At 40.7% G+C, this 17,643-nt stretch overlaps 1 long non-coding RNA gene across 2 annotated transcripts in view; it reads left to right on the forward strand.

The window, feature by feature from the left end:
* The window catches only part of LOC115578955 (uncharacterized), a 32,620-nt gene extending 15,326 nt beyond the window's left edge, over window positions 1-17,294 (forward strand). Inside the window, exons 5-7 of one of the 2 annotated variants that reach the window (XR_003983570.1) lie at window positions 5,471-5,552; window positions 16,994-17,082; window positions 17,169-17,294. This is a non-coding gene — a long non-coding RNA (uncharacterized LOC115578955). Of the gene's footprint in view, window positions 1-5,470; window positions 10,221-16,993; window positions 17,083-17,168 lie in introns of those variants that run through there. The other variant, XR_003983569.1, reaches the window with a different exon arrangement.
* Window positions 17,295-17,643: the final 349 nt, after the last annotated feature.

Genomic DNA, 17,643 nt, shown 5'->3' on the forward strand with positions numbered 1-17,643 from the left:
TAAACATTAACTGATGTATCTCCTCTTCCCTCCGTCATTCTGAAATTGTGATACCATATCTCAAAATGATAGAGATAGTACAATTCAATTCCTCTGAAGTACAATAATTATTGTGTTGTGTGGGCAAGGCTTCGGGGGTCCGCCCACTGGTGCTCCAACTTGAATAGTTTAAAATGGCTTCCAAGTACAGTAGATACCATGCATGAAAGGGTTGAAGGGCTTTCCATAAAAAAATACAACAAAGTAAAATTAAGAGAACAATTTTGTAACTTTTTTTAACCAGGAAGAAAAAGAAACATTTAAAGAAAAAACACCTCCTGTGATGTAGGAGTGGCTGCTGTCTCCAGTGCACCACTGATCTCATGTCTCTGTTTACTCTCTACCTCGCTTAACCATCCATTTTAGCCATCAAAGACCTGAAAGCCGTAAGGTTTGGGTTGTAGAGATGAGTGGTCTTTCCCAAGTGTGCAGTTAGTTGCTGTGCTGCTGGTAACACATCTCCCCTCCAAACCACCACCACCACCACCCTTCCTCCACCTCCTCCTCCTCCTGCTTCTCCTCTATGGTGCATCACCCCACTCACTCGCTTTCAGTCTCTCCTTCTCTCTCCTTCACTCCCTGGCTTATTATTGATCTGAATTCATTTGTTTCCTATTGATCTGCCACTCCACCCTCTGCCGCATTGAACAAACACAAGGACACACACCATGCGCACACAAGCCTCACACGCGCACCCCGACAGATGCAGTGCATGCATGTCTCGAACAAGTCTCAGACACATACGTGCAAAGAAAAAAGGCTAAAAGCGCTCATTTAAAAACCTGTAAGATGTAGAATGATTGCAAGGTTAAGATGCACACACATACCGCGCATACTTGCAATCACACACTCTTCATCTGAGAGATTCCGAGGCTGAAAACATAAAGGTTTGGAGGGGTCTCAGCTTAAGCATCAGACAAGCTAATGGCATACAAAGGAACCTGGATTCCATATTGATCCAACATCTCAGGAGTGAGATGAAAACACAGGCAGTGTAGAGCTGGCAGCGGCAGGCGACACAATTACAGCTGCAGTTCATTTCTCAGGTTTGCTGAATTGTACTCAGAGTCATGAGTAGAACAAATGAGAGGAATTGAGTTCGGTGGCAATTGTTGGGAGACATATGTTAGCTGAGGAGGCATTCATGTATGGGCTGAAATATGTGCCACTAGAAACTGAATTTGAATCATCAATATTTGAATTTGAATTGCTAAACTTGAATAATTGCATTAAAAAACTGAATTTGAATCACATAATTTGAATTTGTATTGTTAAATTTGAATCATTGCATTGAAAAACTGAATCTGAATATTATATTTGGAAATTGAATTTAGTAGTTTAGAAAATTCAACACTCTATATATTTTTACATTCAGTTCTCACAATTCAAATTCAGTTCTCAAAATTCAAATTCAGTTCTTGCAATTCAATTTCAATTTACTGTGACTCACATCCGGCTAGTTGAGGAAGAGCAATCGAGCACAGATAACTAGGACTCCTTGTCGGCCAATCAGCACCTACGTTTTCACCTTGATGCTGGCTGGTTGCTGGCTGGTCGCCACCCGCCACAAAACGCAGGAAGAAGTATGTTAGCGGTCGCCAGCTATGCTTCTTTGTGAATTTACATGTAAGTTAATTATTGTATAGTTGTATTATATCGCCTGGTTGGCACCATGGGCAAACAAAAACGGGAGTTGCCCCCTCCGTGAAACAGCGAGCGGAGCTGTTCAACACAGTGTGGTGATGCAACTCTGACTGTGTACCAGGGAAAGCCGAGGAAGAATGTCTGCATCCTGAGCACCGTGCACACAGGTGTGGGCACCTTTAGTGGGGCGAAGGCAAAACCAGAGTCTGTGATTTACTATAACAACACCAAGTACGGCGTGGACGTCCCGGACCAGATGTGAGGGCGTACTCCGTCAAAGGCGGTACGGAAGATGGCTGGTGTTGGTCTTCTATAACATCCTCCTCCTCGACCTGGCTGGGATCAATGCCCGCATCTTATTCAAGGAGTGCACCAGCAGCAGGAGAGCCCGGAGGAAAGTACTGCAGCAGCTGGCAGAGGAGCTGAGGGCAGATTACATGGAGGGGAAAGGGGCCGCGACAGGCGGCACAAGGTGGGCAGCAGGAAGCAACCATCGCAGCAGCAGCAGCAGAGACGGAGACGGAGGCAGTGCCGGTCCGAAAGAGCTGCAAACGGAACAAAAAGTTGGACACTTCAAATGCCACAAGCCCGTGTGTGGTAACTGTGAGGAGAGCAGAGGTAATCTGTGTAGACTGTGACCAGTGATCGCAATGGCTCTCTGTTTTAGATTAGCTTGTTTCCAGCTTTTTTACAAATTATGCGCAGTCACTATGACCGCTTATGGCCGAAATGGGTAAAACATAGAATATTTTTTTTGTTTTTTGTATATAAAAACTAGTTTCAAGTGTTATAAGTGTTATATTTTATCTTTAAGAGTTGATATTTTCCTCAATTCCTATTATGTGCATTTAATGAAAATAAATGAAATGTTAAATAAACTTGATTTAACATGGTAGATCCTTTTGTATTGTTTTTCACCTAATGATGCAATTTCCACTTCCTTTGTGTGGGTCCAGTGCAGCTGAACATATGAAATAAGTTGAAGTAGGTATACTGCAAATTCCTGTAGTTTCAGGGAGATATTGATATAGATTTCTAACCATCTAACCTTCATTTTAAACCAGTCTATTCAGACTTAATTTCCTGTTATTTCACAACCTAGTAGATGACCTTGGACAGTTTTAGAAATAGTTTGGATAGTCTTGGACTGTTGAAAATCCACCTGAGATGCACACAAGAGCCATCCACTTAATTAACAGCCTAATGGTCACCTCGTCTCCACTTCTTCCTCCATTTTGCGGCGGGTGGCAACCAGCCAGCAACCAGTCAGCGTCAAGGTAAATTACGTTGGTGAAAATGTAGGTGCTGATTGGCCGAAGAGGAGTCCTAGTTATCTGCGCTCGATTGCTCTTCCTCAATTACCCAGATGACAGTCACAGTAAATTGAAATTGAATTGCTAGAACTGAATTTGAATTTTGAGAACTGAATGTAAAAATATATAGAGCTGAATTTTCCAAACTACTAAATTCAATTTCAAAATATAATATTCAGATTCAGTTTTTCAATGCAATGATTCAAATTTAACAATACAAATTCAAATTATGTGATTCAAATTCAGTTTTTTAATGCAATTATTCAAGTTTAGCAATTCAAATTCAAATATTGATGATTCGAATTCAGTTTCTAGTGGCACATATTTCAGCCCATATTCATGGCAGTAATGTATTTCTTGAAAACCCTTTATAGTCTCCAGAATTGAAGTCAATCAAGTTTTGTTCAATGATGCGTCATTTGGAATACAGAAGAATGTAATACAGTTTTATAAGGCCAGAGCAAAAACCCATAAATGACAAATATATAGAAATAAGATGTAACATATGTATTGATGTCTTGAATACAAAGGATTTGACTGGTGTTATTCCATATTTTTCTCATCATTTACATTTATATTTTTCATGTAGTTCTGATGACTAACGTAGCTTTAGCTGCTTTCATAGGAAATAATTGGTGTACTGTATGATCAGTAAGGAGAGGTGTGTCTCTTTCAGCCTTCTTGCTTGTTTGCTATCTATATTTCATCAGAGCTCAAAACAAATATCTGCATCGATGTTGTACAGATTGGGTTTTAACCCAGGCCAGGCTACCATCATACGTGATTAGGCAGGTTTGATCACATTCTGATCCAGCGCATATACAGTTAGCAAAAATATGCGTTTTTCCTGTCCAGATAGCGTAATTGGATACAGATCTAATTGTAAGCTCTAGAAATGGGGTTTAACATATAAGTGACCAAGTGAGTGATTTGACTTGTCTCATTATAATACAGTGGACACTGTATTTGTTTTGTCAGGAATGTACACTTCCATGTATGTGATAGGTCAACTTAGCATCTTTTGGGACGATGTTGCATTGCAGTCCATCAAAAGTTTGGCTAGGAGGCTGCGTTTTGACATACGACGAAAGTCAGTCTGGATGCGGCCTTGGTCTTGCTCTCAATACTTTCTGACCACATTACCCTGTCAGGTCTAAAGTGTGTTTGTACTTTAAAAAGCGGGTCACATATACTTATGTAGATTTTAAACACTGACTTGCCTTACCTCTCTGACTCTGTCCCAGTATGCATTTGCCTCGTTGATCTTTTTTTCGTCAGCAGTGTGTTTATAAAGTTGCCCAATTTGTTAATTATGTAACCAAATCGAATCTATCAAAACCAATTTGGTACTGAAGGACATCGATTCATTAATTGATCGCAGATGGCAAAAAATGATAAAATGGTTTGCCAAATATACTTGGGCAGCAAGTAAGTTCTACGTTTGGGAAACACTGCTAACGCTCATCACAAACCAGAGTGATCATGTTTATGGCAATAATGGAACATGTCTGAGCGACAAGCTACCACTTAAATACTTTATCCTTATCCTGCCAGGATCAATGTTAAATTCATATGTCCAACTGTGGAATGTCTTTCTTCAGTAAGCTGTGACAAGTTGACCTACCTTTCCAGCGGCCCCAGCAGCAACTCCAAATTTTTGGTTGGTGGCATCAAGTTGCCATGACACCAGACTGTTTTTCCTGCCCTCTGACCTCCTTTCAGGACATGCTGTGCTCAGTCAGACTGCATCTCCAGCAGCGGCTTGAGTTCAAAGGGCTGAGGGGGAAAAGAGGCAAGGGGGAGAGGCTGTGTTTCCTCTCGATAATATTAGATACAATGCACCCCAGGCAATGCTTGCGCTCCCTAAGTGAATGCAGATAAGAGCACACGGACCGATATATATGTACATGTGTGGGCTTTAATGAGTGCACACTCACACAAAAGCCGCACATCTCCGTCTCTGTTGTTTTTCATTGTGTTGTAGTGTCATAATTATTGCATTTGTTTGGCTCACTGCTGTTTAATTTATGATGTATTTTCCAGCATTATTAATGTATTATTCATCACGATTGACTTTAACTGTCTCCATTGTACATGTAGTTTTGTACCACCCGCTCATTCATTCTTTGTAGATGGCGCAGTATACCTTATCACTATCATCTCCCACTTTGTTAATCCATTTCGTTCTCTGCGCACCATGTTTGATGCTTCCTTCATCATAAATGCTTGTGTTTCTATTGAGGTCTTTGTGCTTCATCTCTCTTATCAGGGATTGGTCCATTATGATTTAATTATCCCAGCAGTATTCAGCACTACAAAAATGTCTATGTGACCTTGGTAAAAGGCCAGATCAGTTTGTGTCTGGGAGGTTGACTTTATGTATTTACTTATCCCAACTTCATGGCTCAAAGTGTTTATTGATGTTCCCCTTTCCTACCCTGTGGTATGCTAATAATCTGCATGTTGCTCTGTAGATTGCAGGAATGCCGTGGTAAACCAGAGAAGCTCCTCGGCGAGAAAAGGACCATGGGAAAAACCTCAAACTATATTACATTGGTGAGGTAAATGCTTCGGCAACATCTGTTCCTTCCCGTTTATGCTAACAAAGACTCTTTGAGTCTGACTGAAATGAAAGAGAGCGCAAACAGCTTGAGAGATCAGAGCTAGTGATGGAGAACGTCAGCTCCAAGTTACAGAGAGACACTAACATTTCAATCTCTCTCAGATTCTATTTGTTCTCCAATTCTTTTGTTTTTGCTTGGATTATACAATTAAGGGTTATTAGGACAATAATTGCCGGCTTCTCATCGGCGATAACAATAAGATAACCGATAATTTTGCATATCGTATATATTGTACAACGGAGGCTAAGAAGTATGTGTAGTGAGCAAAGAATGATCATTTAATGCATGATCATTGAATAATATGAATATGCATCATTGCATATTCTTCTTCTTACTCATTTTCTTCTCTTTCATTTTCTTCTTCTTTATTTTCCTCTTCTTCTTCTTCTTCTTCTTTGTCCTTAATATTTCTGTATTGATTCCGCCATAAACAGACTGCCACACTATCAAACCTGTTGAAGAGACTAAATTATGTATGTTATTCAATGTAATTGAATATCGGACCTCACATAACTGCTGGCACACAAACACACAAACATGCACTCACACACACACACACACACACACACACACACACTTTACCGCAGAAAATATTCTTGACAACAAAAGCTGCTTCCCCATCATTTGTCAAGCAAGTAAAAGGATAACAATTTAAAGTGGTACATATCTTTAAAAATGATTACATATTGTATGCGTATAAAAGCCCTTATTATGGAATAAGAACATTGAATTGTTAGCGTACATTATTTAAGAAGACTTTTGTTGCAGGTTATTGTTAAATATAGTCAAAATTTGTACACAAAAGGAATCTTATTTTTCTATTTCTCTTTACAATTGCGACGTAAAAGAAAGTGCTATTATTGATATTTGGCGGATTTAGTCAACATCAATGATCGAAAAAGCGACAAAGGAAGACTCACATTGTGTACATTTTTTTAAGTCTTGCTGTGTGCATTCAAATAAAAACACACTTTTCTCCTCTTGTACTCATACACACATCTATACAGGACATGTGCTCACATACACACACAGACTGGCCGACACTACCCAATAGCCATTGACAACAGTGCCCTAGCAACCACTGGGCATCATGCCAAGCCACTGAGGTTGCCTGGTAGTGTGTTCCCATGGTAACATTTTCTGCCTTTGTAAATAAGGTACGAGGAGAGCAAAAAAGGGGGGTGTGGGAGAAATTGCACTACAGAATCTCATCCTATCTTAAGAGGGCTAATAATTTATGGTTTGTGAATAGCAGATAGTTATCTTGGCCCTGCGCCGAGCTACAGTCCGACTGAAGAGGTACATTAGCGTTGATGGGGATCTCAGGTCTGAGTCCTCGCCACACAGGGTCAGATCCAGTTTGGAGTGAGACAGGGAAGAAATGATCACACTGCGCTCTAGGCTCTGGTGAATTTTTGGCAGCGTTATGAATTTATTTATTTGTCTATCCATATATTTGTTTTTTCTCAGCCGCTCACCCCAGTTTAAATTTGTTTCACCTAGATTTTCACTTGTTTTTTTTCTTAATTATGTAATTATATCCATTAAAAAAACAGTTTGCCTTCAGTAAACAGTGTTTGTCCTTCTGTAAAATCAAGTGAACCATCAGCCGCCCCGAGTATGAGAACCACTGTCTGAGGACTGCATTCCTGTTGAGCTGGCACTCGCTAGACGATTCGTAGCTGCGGGTAACAGTTTATTTGCTGTCACTGGGCAGATTTCGATCCTCCATGCCCCTACATTGTTTGGGTGGTGCCATAGTCTCTGTGCGTCACTTCTCAAAGACGATGAGTGGTCGAGAGTTACCTGTATCTATGTTTTGTCTTTGCCAGCAGAGCCTCAATGTTGTGTGTGGATTTTTGTAAAGAAATTGATTTTTTATTTGACTGAAATGTCTTGATGTGAAATAGAAGCATACTTGATTTTTGTCAGTAATTCTGTCTTTAGTTAGGTATTCATCAGTTTTGTTTATTCTTTTTTCTAGTCTCGTTTTTCCTATTTTGTGGGCAACATGTTTTTCATGTAAAATACCTAAGTCTTTGCCATTTGATGGCTCTCTCTGACAAATGTAAGATATTTAATAATATCTTTTGAGAATTGAAGAACAGAATGTTCATTGTTTTTATTCTCAATATGGGGAGACAGATTGTGTCAAAAATCTAAGTCCAAAAACCATGGAAATGGCTATAAATATCTTAGTTTAGTTTTATTTAGTTTAGCTGACAAGCAACAAAAGCATCACAATCTCAGATTTCTATTTTCACAAATAGTTTGTTTCCAGGCTCATAATCTGTCATATTTCTTTAGAATTGCTCATTTGTAAACACATTTAGACAAACTTCTGTTTATTCTCAACAAAGAACTTAACTTTATTCTTTCTTGAATAGATCTCTTTAACTGTTGGTTCAATAGATGAATCTTATGCCTTCTTATCAAAGAGACAAAGAACATGAACATTTGTTGAGACTTTGAATTCTGGCTCAGCTGCCAGTTTTCAAACAAAACCCCAAACTTTGGATCTTCTCTCGGAAATAAGAGTTTAATTATTTCCACAGTAAAGACTGACAAACATTATGTTATCACTCTGTATTGTCTCAGCTGTTGCTAGGCAAGATTAACACATGATGATCGTGTGCAGGATAATACCCAGAGTCATTACTGGATGTGATAACAACAATTTAGAGTAAATTAACAAACTGGTTTTCCTCTAAATTAAATTTGAGGGGTTTACATAAACACTGTTGCGAGGACAATAATACAAGGCAGTAATTAGCCACTTGTAATTTATTTACGGATATTTTTGACTTCATAAAAATACAAATATTTAGTTCTGCTTAGCTCAGTTTCTTCTTTTCATGGCCATTTTGGTTTTTGACAGTTAGCTCAGCAATAACATCATTTTTAGTTGCTCTAGGGTCAAATTTGTACATCATGAAAGCTTTGTCACTGTTTTAATTTCTTCAGGATTATTCCAATACAGTGGTAGCACAGACTGTTTTCTTACAATTTCCAGTTTTGTAATATTTTGGTGATTTTAGGCACACCTAGTTATACACACTCAACATGATTAATTTGTTTTCGCTCTCTCAAGAGGCCAAGCTGTAATCCCCACAAAGCTTCACCTGACCCGACACCAGCCGGGGTTCGGGCTTAAACACCACCCTGGCCTCCAGTGCAGGGGCTTCCCACCAGACTCACATTGGCACACAAACACACCCAGGCAGATTGGCAAAGAGCTGGCATTGGCACAACCATGCCGCATTCATGCGTGATCAGACTGCGAATGAGATGGTGAGAGAGGTTTAAAAGGGGGTGGAGGAGAATCAAGGGGATCAAGTGGGGGAGACTTAGTTGGTATGAACAGAGGGGTTGTCTGAGAAAAAAGTTGTAAAAGATTTTGAGGCTTGAAATGTTCGGTGATGAAGGACAAATAAGAGGCACGTAGAGAGGCGGGAGGACGGCCAAAGAAAGAAAATGAAGGGTAGGCGGAGGGTGGGCTTTTAGCATGGCAGAGGGCAGTGGAGAGAGGCGAGGTGAATGGGTTTTTCTCATTTGGAAGCTGGCCAATAAAAAAACTACGTCTCTATTAGGCATATGGTGCTGTGGTATCTTTTGAATGGTTAAATAGTGAATCTTTAGCACAATTACAAGTTGAGAGTGATTCCAAATGGCTTTTATCCTCATAATGTAGTTAAACAAAACCCAACACAGCCATTCATTATGTAATACACATTTACCTGTGCGATGCAGTGCATATTAATATGCAGTTATGGTCCTGGCTGGCAATGGAGTAAGCTACCTTGTGAGGAAATGGGGATAGACCACTGTGTTTGAGACCAGCTTTTATCAGTGAGGCCCCAATTGTCCAAGACTTCAAGGTTGTATTTTCGGTGCATTGACCAAGCTGAATAGGAGGCCTCGCAACTCAGCGGTGCAGCAGCTATCAAGTAATCAATGAGTCCTTGAGGCACACAGGAGGAGTGTCAAAACACAGCCATTGACTGCTAACAACAGCCAATTTGCTGCTTTTGCAGGAAATCACCTCAGCTAGATGTCAAATGAGTGGGTGTGCCCCATTATTTATGGAGTATGAGAGAGATTGACTAGATAGTACTGTGACTCCAAATTGTCATCCAATTATTCATCCATTAGATCCTATTTGTTACATTCAAATCTGCTCTTCAATGCACCAATTTCTGCATTAACCTGAATGTAGTTATGAAACAGTGCAAATCAGCTTTTAATGTTTTAATGTGTCAACATGTCTGACACCAATCCTGAGATTCTGCTGAAGGAAAAACTAAATGAACACAATGGGAAAACATTATCAGGACACAATTGGTTTTAGGACTTGTGTTAAGTTTCTGCTGGTGAAAACTGAGCATTTCCTGATATTGTTGCTTCGTACTAAAAGCTTTTAAATAACTAATCGAAAAAGCTCCTTTTACCAGTAACAAGACAAGTAGATCATCGGTGAAAGACGCACCTTCCAGCGAGGAGCCCTTGTAGTTAACATGCAAATCGTAGCCGCGAAACCAAGTCAAGCCGAGCCAGAATGTGTAGGGCTGGGTACCAAACTTTGATGCTTTATGGCACCAACCGAATTTCCTCGATATTATCGAGTATCAAAAAAAAATGTCTTGTCATTCCATTCCAAATTTTGATACCTCAGGAGTTGGCTTAGTTGGCTTGTTGTGCTGAGATCTAAGCATGCTGGTGATTAGCTGTCTTCAGACATGCAGAAAAAAAAACCAGGTCATGAAAATGAAAGGGAATGACATAAAAGTGGTTTCGAAATTGAATCAAAGGTACTGGTACCCTACCTACTACAATGCCTCAAATCTGGACAAAATATTACATTTGAATATCCAAAACCAACGTTTTCAAGTGCAGACATTGAGTCAAACACAACCATTCATTCTTCCATTCATACATGCACTCAGTCATATTCTGCCTGTCTGTGGCTGAAAGGAGAAATAGTCATTTCTACAGGCGACACTCTGTATCATTAACCGGCCTCTCTGCAGCACTAGGGTGCTTCACATCGATGGCACTGTTTGCCCTTGTTAATATTAAGACCCGAGGGCAGTGATGTGTTGCTCACTACGGCCGCTGCTCTGTTAGGTAACACTTGATGATAATCCACCCCCAGAAGGTCAGTTTTACCTTTTTAAGTACACATGGCTTTTTGAAGAGTATTTTTACCTTTGTGTTATAGTCACAGTGGAGAGAGACAGAGAGGGAGAGAACATGCAAAAAGGGTTTTGGGTTAAGGTGTCAGAACGCTTGAAAGGAACCAGGGGCCTGTTAAGCAAAAGCAATTTGCAGGCACAGAAATCACAAACAAGGCAAAGTGCTTTACATAAGATATCAAAAAGGCATAATGACAACATATAAAAGAAACTGACTGTAAAAAAAACAGACACATATATATATGATGGGATAGATAAAAGATTTTAAAAAGCTAAATTTGAATAAACACAAAATTATGACATTAGAAATTACAATGCAGTTACCTTGAATTAAGAGAAACAAATGAATAGTTCAAAATGTAGTTTACTAAAGGCAGTGGAAAAACAGAAAAGGTTTAATTCTTGTTTTTAAAGAACCCAGTGTTAAGAGAGCAGACCTCAAGTTTTGTTTTAGAGATGTTGGTGCAAAGGCACATTTAGGCCTTGCTCCCGATGTTATTGTTTCATGGTGGCACCATAACTAAATGAGCTGTGAGGAAACTAAAACCTTACTCCTTTTATTCTATACCCCATACTGTAGTTTCCACAATGTGTTAGCTGGACTTGCTGGTGTCCAAGGAAAACAATCTTAGAACCCAAGAAGCACATTAGAATGAGTATTTAAAGGTACACTATGTAGTTTTGACATTTTAATCAGAAGAGAAAGATCTTCATCAACTGTTTTTTTTTTTTAAACTAAATAAACAAACCCTCTTCATTTTCATGACTTGATAAACTGAATAAACAAACTGACCTTAAAGGACAACACAATGTAATACTGTGATACTTTGTTTTCATTTGGTGGACCCTGCCACCTCTCTCTAGCTTCAAACAGTGTTCTGGGGACCTTATTTTCCTCTGAGAACAGCTTGTTTATTCAGTTATGGTCAAAAACATTTATCAACAATGAGAAAGAAACATTAGTTGCAGCCCTAATAGATTGTGTATACTTTAAGGATAGGTTCAACCAAAAATGAAAAAAATCCCTCATTATTTACTAACCTTCATGTTCATGTAAAGTTGGGGAAAGTTTGGTAGTCCACAAAACATTTCTGGAGCTTCTCAGCAAAACAGAGTTGCAGCATTCTACCAAACAACTTAAGTAGATGGGGACTTGTTTTAAACATAAAATGGCTATAAACAGCTCATCTGGTGTCATCATAGACATTATTTATATCCTCAAAGTGCGGTTGAGCTCGTGCACTCACTTATATGATATATGCACACTGATGCTTTTAGCTCAGTAGCTACAGTGAAGATTTCTGCCCTGAAAGCTTTTCTAGATACTTTTTTGTTGTTGGTTGTTTTTTAACATTTTAAATCAAGTCTCCATCTACTTCCTTTCTTCAGCAGAATGCTGGAACACTGTTTTGCTGTGAAGCTCCAGAAATGTTTTGTGGACTACCAAAAATCCCCTGAATTTCCATTGGCACGAGTATGAGTAGATAATAACTGAATTTTCATTTTTTGGGCGAACTCCTTTAATAATATTTGTGGTCAAACATCTTGAGTTCATATACTACCACAGTCAAGTAAAGAATCCACAGAACAAAGAGCAATGCTGAGCAATGTCCTTCAACCAGCTAAAAATGTGTCTATCTAGCCTTCTTCAGACGCCATGACAGGGCTGGAATCTAACTACTGGTTCAGTGAAATGAAAACAGAGGGGAGTATTCTGACTTTAACCTCAGAATGACAATGAAGTGCGCTCAGTAGTGCTGAATCGAGTCTTTGAGGATATGGAAGACTCCACCAGCTCCACTTGCAGAAGTAGGTCAGGCAGACGCCTACAGTAAGCAACTGCAGGTTAAGTGCCTGTCTTTGTATTCAGAGACAGTGAATATCTGCGTTGGCCTCTAGTGGGGGGTGGTGGGGGGTGGCCTGTGTACTTCCTGCACCCACAAGGGGGAGACAAGTCCACAAAAATTGCATGCAATGCAGTTAGTTAGCCAGTCTCAGCTAATACTCTTTTCAATTCCAATATTAAACTTTAATCTTGCAGTAAACGTTTTTATTCTTTTTTTCGTTTGTTTGTTTTATTTGATTTGTAAATAAACAAATCCCACAAAAATTAAATAAGCTCTCAGGAAATAGACACAGAAAACATCAGGATTGTGCTCATCTGTAGCTTCATCATAAATATATGAGATTATGAATGAAACGAGACAGAAGGGAGAGACAGAGACAGACAGACAGACAGACAGACAGACAGACAAGGAGACTGGAAGAAGAAGAAGAAGAAGAGACTCCGGCACTGACCCTGCTCCGGTGCTCTGCAGTGTGAGGTAGTTGGTTGTATGGTTTCGCATAATAAACAGCCTGGAGATAACTGTACAACCTTCTAGCTTTCCCTGCGGTGTCACCCAGACTTCACACGGAATCCATCACCTTTTATGCTTAGAGGGGTAAGTATGAAGACAATCAATAAGGAAAGGAATTCAGGAATAAGAGTTTTTAGGCCTGTCGTGTCATACAAGTCAAGAGGATATTCTTTTTTTGTATGTGTCTCATACGTCTGAACATTTTATATAATATTTTTTACTTTTTCAAGGCCTGTTTGAAGGCCTGAACATCTGGGATGTAGAGATCACATCCATCATCAAATAAAAAAATAATTCAACATTTGTCCTTCAACAAATTACATTTAAAGCCCGTAATTATTATAACACGAAAAATGCTGTTTCTGCATTGACTTTAAATCTAATACATCTGAAATACTAATCAGGTTCTGCTGTCGAGGTCCATCTAATCCAGGCGTCAATATACCCAGCTTGCTCTGCAGTGCTCTTTGATTTGTCATTTGGTGCAGTCCAATGGGGTATAGAGCCAACATCAATAGCTGTTTGTTTCAGTGCACAAAAACACAGACGATCTCTTCAGATGCTGGAATGTGATTGTGAATGTTAAACCAAGAAAAAAAACAAGTCGTATTTCAAATACTTTCATTAATACTGTCAGTGAAGTGAAACGTTCATATCTATCAACCGTGATTTCAGTCTGAAAATAAAAAAAATCAAACTGGCTAATTACAGCCTCATTGTCACTCAAATAAGGTGCATTTTTACAACAAAACATTTCTAGTTTTTGTTTAATTCTAAAAGGGTTATGCATAAAAATGTCCAAAGTTAACTCTCCATACCATCTCGCTGCTCTCTGTAGTCATGGTAGATAATGACAGCGTGCCCAGGCGTTAGTGTCAGTGTGTCCTGAAGCATGGGAGCTGTCTGTGAACTTGCTTACCGCCTCCGCCTCCTTTTTTTTCCTCCTTCTTCTCCTCCTCCTCCCCACCACCACCCCCACTCCCCCCCTCTGTCCCCCCCAGTGTGTCTGGCTAGTGGCTCAGACACTCAGTATCCGCATTGCGTTGCAGTGCTCCAGCGAGGAGGGAAAAAAGAGCATATATCAGCAATCTGTGCCAAGCACTGCTCTTTTTCTGTACGCACACAAAGAAACGACTCCCCGGCATGTTTCAACTCAAGAGGAAATGCAACCGTCACAATAGAGGCGGCTGCCGCCTGCTATTTTATGAGAATGTTGCGGGTTCCTGCATTTGTTTTGAACTAAATACTGACATTTGATTCATAAAGCTGTCATTTTCATTCTATTTTTACATAAATTCCTCTTATTTGAACCATATTTTATTCCTATTTATCACTTAAATCTTGCATGAATTTAAAAAAATTGCATCTTTTTTATTGACATTTTTTTGCTCTCACACACGTTTATTGTCATTTTTCTATTGAAGATCGAAAGTTGTGATGTTTGAGGTTTGAGGCTTACTTATCTCTCAACATGAGACTGGATGTTTTGGAGTGTTTGCAACAAAGACGGACAGATAGATTGCTGAGTGATGAATGTGTACAGATTGCAGACTGTTGTGTTAATGAAATATGGAAGAAGAGCAGCACTGTTGTGGTCAGAAAGGATCGGAGGTTAATCACCTTTGGGCTCGCTGTGGCTTTGATCCTTGTGCTGTGTGAAATCCACAGCCTCCGTCTGTGAGCTCCCTCCACCCCCCACCCTCGTTCCCTCCCTTCCTCACACACACACACACACACACACACACGTACACGCGCGCACGCACACACACACACACACACTCACACTCCCTCTCACACAGATGTGTGTGTGCACAGCGGTGCACAAGGACACGCACCCACCTTACACACATGCGCCTCCCTCCGAACACATTGACTCTCTCTCCTCCAGATGCAGCGCAAGTTCAAACACACACACACGGACAAACACAGAGTAATAGAAACCCATTTAGAGACATGGCATCGTGTGAACGTAGACTGCAAGACGGGACGTCACGCCTGGAAAAAATGTAAGGGGTTAGAGTGGGGAGACGAAGAGAGGAGGATGAAAATGAGGGGAAGGGCTGAGACAGAGCGGGGGGAGGCGGGGACAGAGTGATAGAGAGTGTTCAGCAAGAGAAGAAGAAAGAGCGATAGCTGGAGATACTGCATGCTTGCATAAGTGTCTGAGTGTGTGTGTGTTTGTGTGTGTGTGTGTGTGTGTGTGTGTGTGTGTGTGTGTGTGTGTGTGTGTGCATGTGTTGTGTGTTATGTATGTAGGTGACACAGATTTATGAACGGAGAGGGTCATAGATGGAGGCGCTGTTGGTGGTTGTTGGGGGTTGGGGGAAGTGGGGGTGTTGGTACAGCACCAGATAATGGAATCAATGCAATCTGTGTGTGTTTCAGTGTGTGTGTGTTTCAGCGCGCGTGCCCGTGTGTGTGTGTGCGCGCGCGTGTGTGTGTGTGTGTGTGTGTGTGTGTGTGTGTGTGTAGCGTACCTGCCTCATAGACATTGCCTGCTCGGACTCTAATCGCCTGGAGAATTAGTGATGTGACTTGGCAGTGGGAAACAGGCACAGAACAGAGCCAGGGACAGCGCCTGAGAGAGGGATAGAAGAAGAGGAGAGACAAAAAGAAGAGAGCGAGAGAGATGGAGGGGTAGCGAGAGGGGAATAGCTTTTCTCTTCGCCGCCGCACTGACACACACAGCGCTCAGAGAAAAGGAAGACTGTGAAGATGGGGCAGGATAGGTTTTATCGGGCATTATTTTCATTACCAGTGGATTAATTGTCGCTTTTTTTTTTCTCTTTCCGAACGGATCAATAAGTCATTGAAAACAGTGCGTTGTGTTATGTGTGCGTACCTGTTTTGTGTACATGCACTTGTTGTATGCATGTGCACATAAACATGTGTACAAATATGTGTGTGTTTGTGTGTGTGTGTGTTCATGTAAGGAACACCAGACAGAGGCTATGGTAAGTTCAGAACGACTTCAACGGGCCGGCTAACAAATCGACTGACTACGTCCGCCCGCCATCTTCCTTTCATTTGTGTCCAACGTCATGTTCATTCTTTCTGACATAGGTAATTTTCTACACCAGGATATTTCATATGTATGTCCTCTCTTTTCTCGCTACTGGTTTTCATCCTCCGGTCTTTGTCTCTTGCGCTTTTGAGAGCAGCGGAGGAGCTCATAAAACTGGGACAGAGGAAAATATCTGAGAGCACAGAGACAAAGAGGAAGCAGAGAGAGGCTGTCTAATTTCTCACACTGGCAGTATTTGTGGAGGCGCATGTTTGTCTGCGTGTGTGTGCACCTGGCCACAGACAGATGTCCTAAGTTAGAGACGTGTTCGTGACGATGAGGCTGTCGTCTGCACAGACTTAAGATGTGATGCAATTGGAGATTTCAGCTGTGTACCAGTTGTTTGGACCCTGGCTCATGCTCTTCATGTCGTATCTGCAGTGTCAGGCTCGTATGACATTTATTTTGTCTGGGGAAGAGTAAATCAGTGTAACTCCCTCAAGGCTCAGCATCTTTGTCATGGGGGAGTGATTGCATAATCCTGTGAGATCACAAGGCCTGTTGGAAATTTAAGACGACAGTGTTGTCTGCGGCTCCAGGCACAGCTGTCTGTGGCTGTTTCATGCATGTGCACAAGCAAAGAGTCGAGTGTCTGTGTGTACATGAACTGTATGACCGCTCTGCTGCGTCTTAACCTCCATACAGGCTGTATGTTCATCATCCCATATGCAAATCCCGATTTATACATTAACTGGGAGGATTTTCCTCTGCGTATGTGTGTGTCTGTCTTAAAATGCTTTGTCTGTCTGTCTGCCAGCAGGGGGCATTTTACTTGAACGTCTTACTGCACAGACCTGCACTGACAAACAGGCGCTGGCTATGTCAGGAGGAAAGACAGCAAAAGATGTAAAGAACGGATAAATACGTCTACTAGAAGCGATATTTGTATGTTGAACAATGCGCTTGAACTAATTCTTTCTCTTTTTCTGCAGGATGTGATCCAGTCGTTCGCAGACGTGTCAAGACGAAACATTTCATGTCGGACTACGTCGACATCGATAAAAAAAACGGTAACCATCCCGTATGACGTCTTTTATTTTAGAGTCTATTTCTGTTGTCTGTCGGTTGTTAAAATTGGTTTTATGTGAAATTTAACATCATAAACGTTTATCTCACTGAGTTTAAATGAGAAAATAATTAATAATAAACATACATGGCGTATACATATCAGCAAATAACATACGTACTTCACAGAATTACGTTTTGTCAAGATGGGTTGGATTTCAGCTGTAGACGAGGACATCTGCCGGCGTGCTTCATTGTCCCTGAGACCCTTAACCTGTGATGATATGAAAGGTCACAGGTGAGGTCCTTGGGAACAAAGTTGCATGCAGTCGCAACATTTCCTGTGATCCAACTGAGAGAAAACGTGTTACATCGCCAGAGAGAGATTAAAAGTTGTAGAAT

The sequence above is a fragment of the Sparus aurata genome, chromosome 3, assembly GCF_900880675.1.
Source record: "Sparus aurata chromosome 3, fSpaAur1.1, whole genome shotgun sequence".
Classification (NCBI taxonomy): domain Eukaryota; kingdom Metazoa; phylum Chordata; class Actinopteri; order Spariformes; family Sparidae; genus Sparus; species Sparus aurata.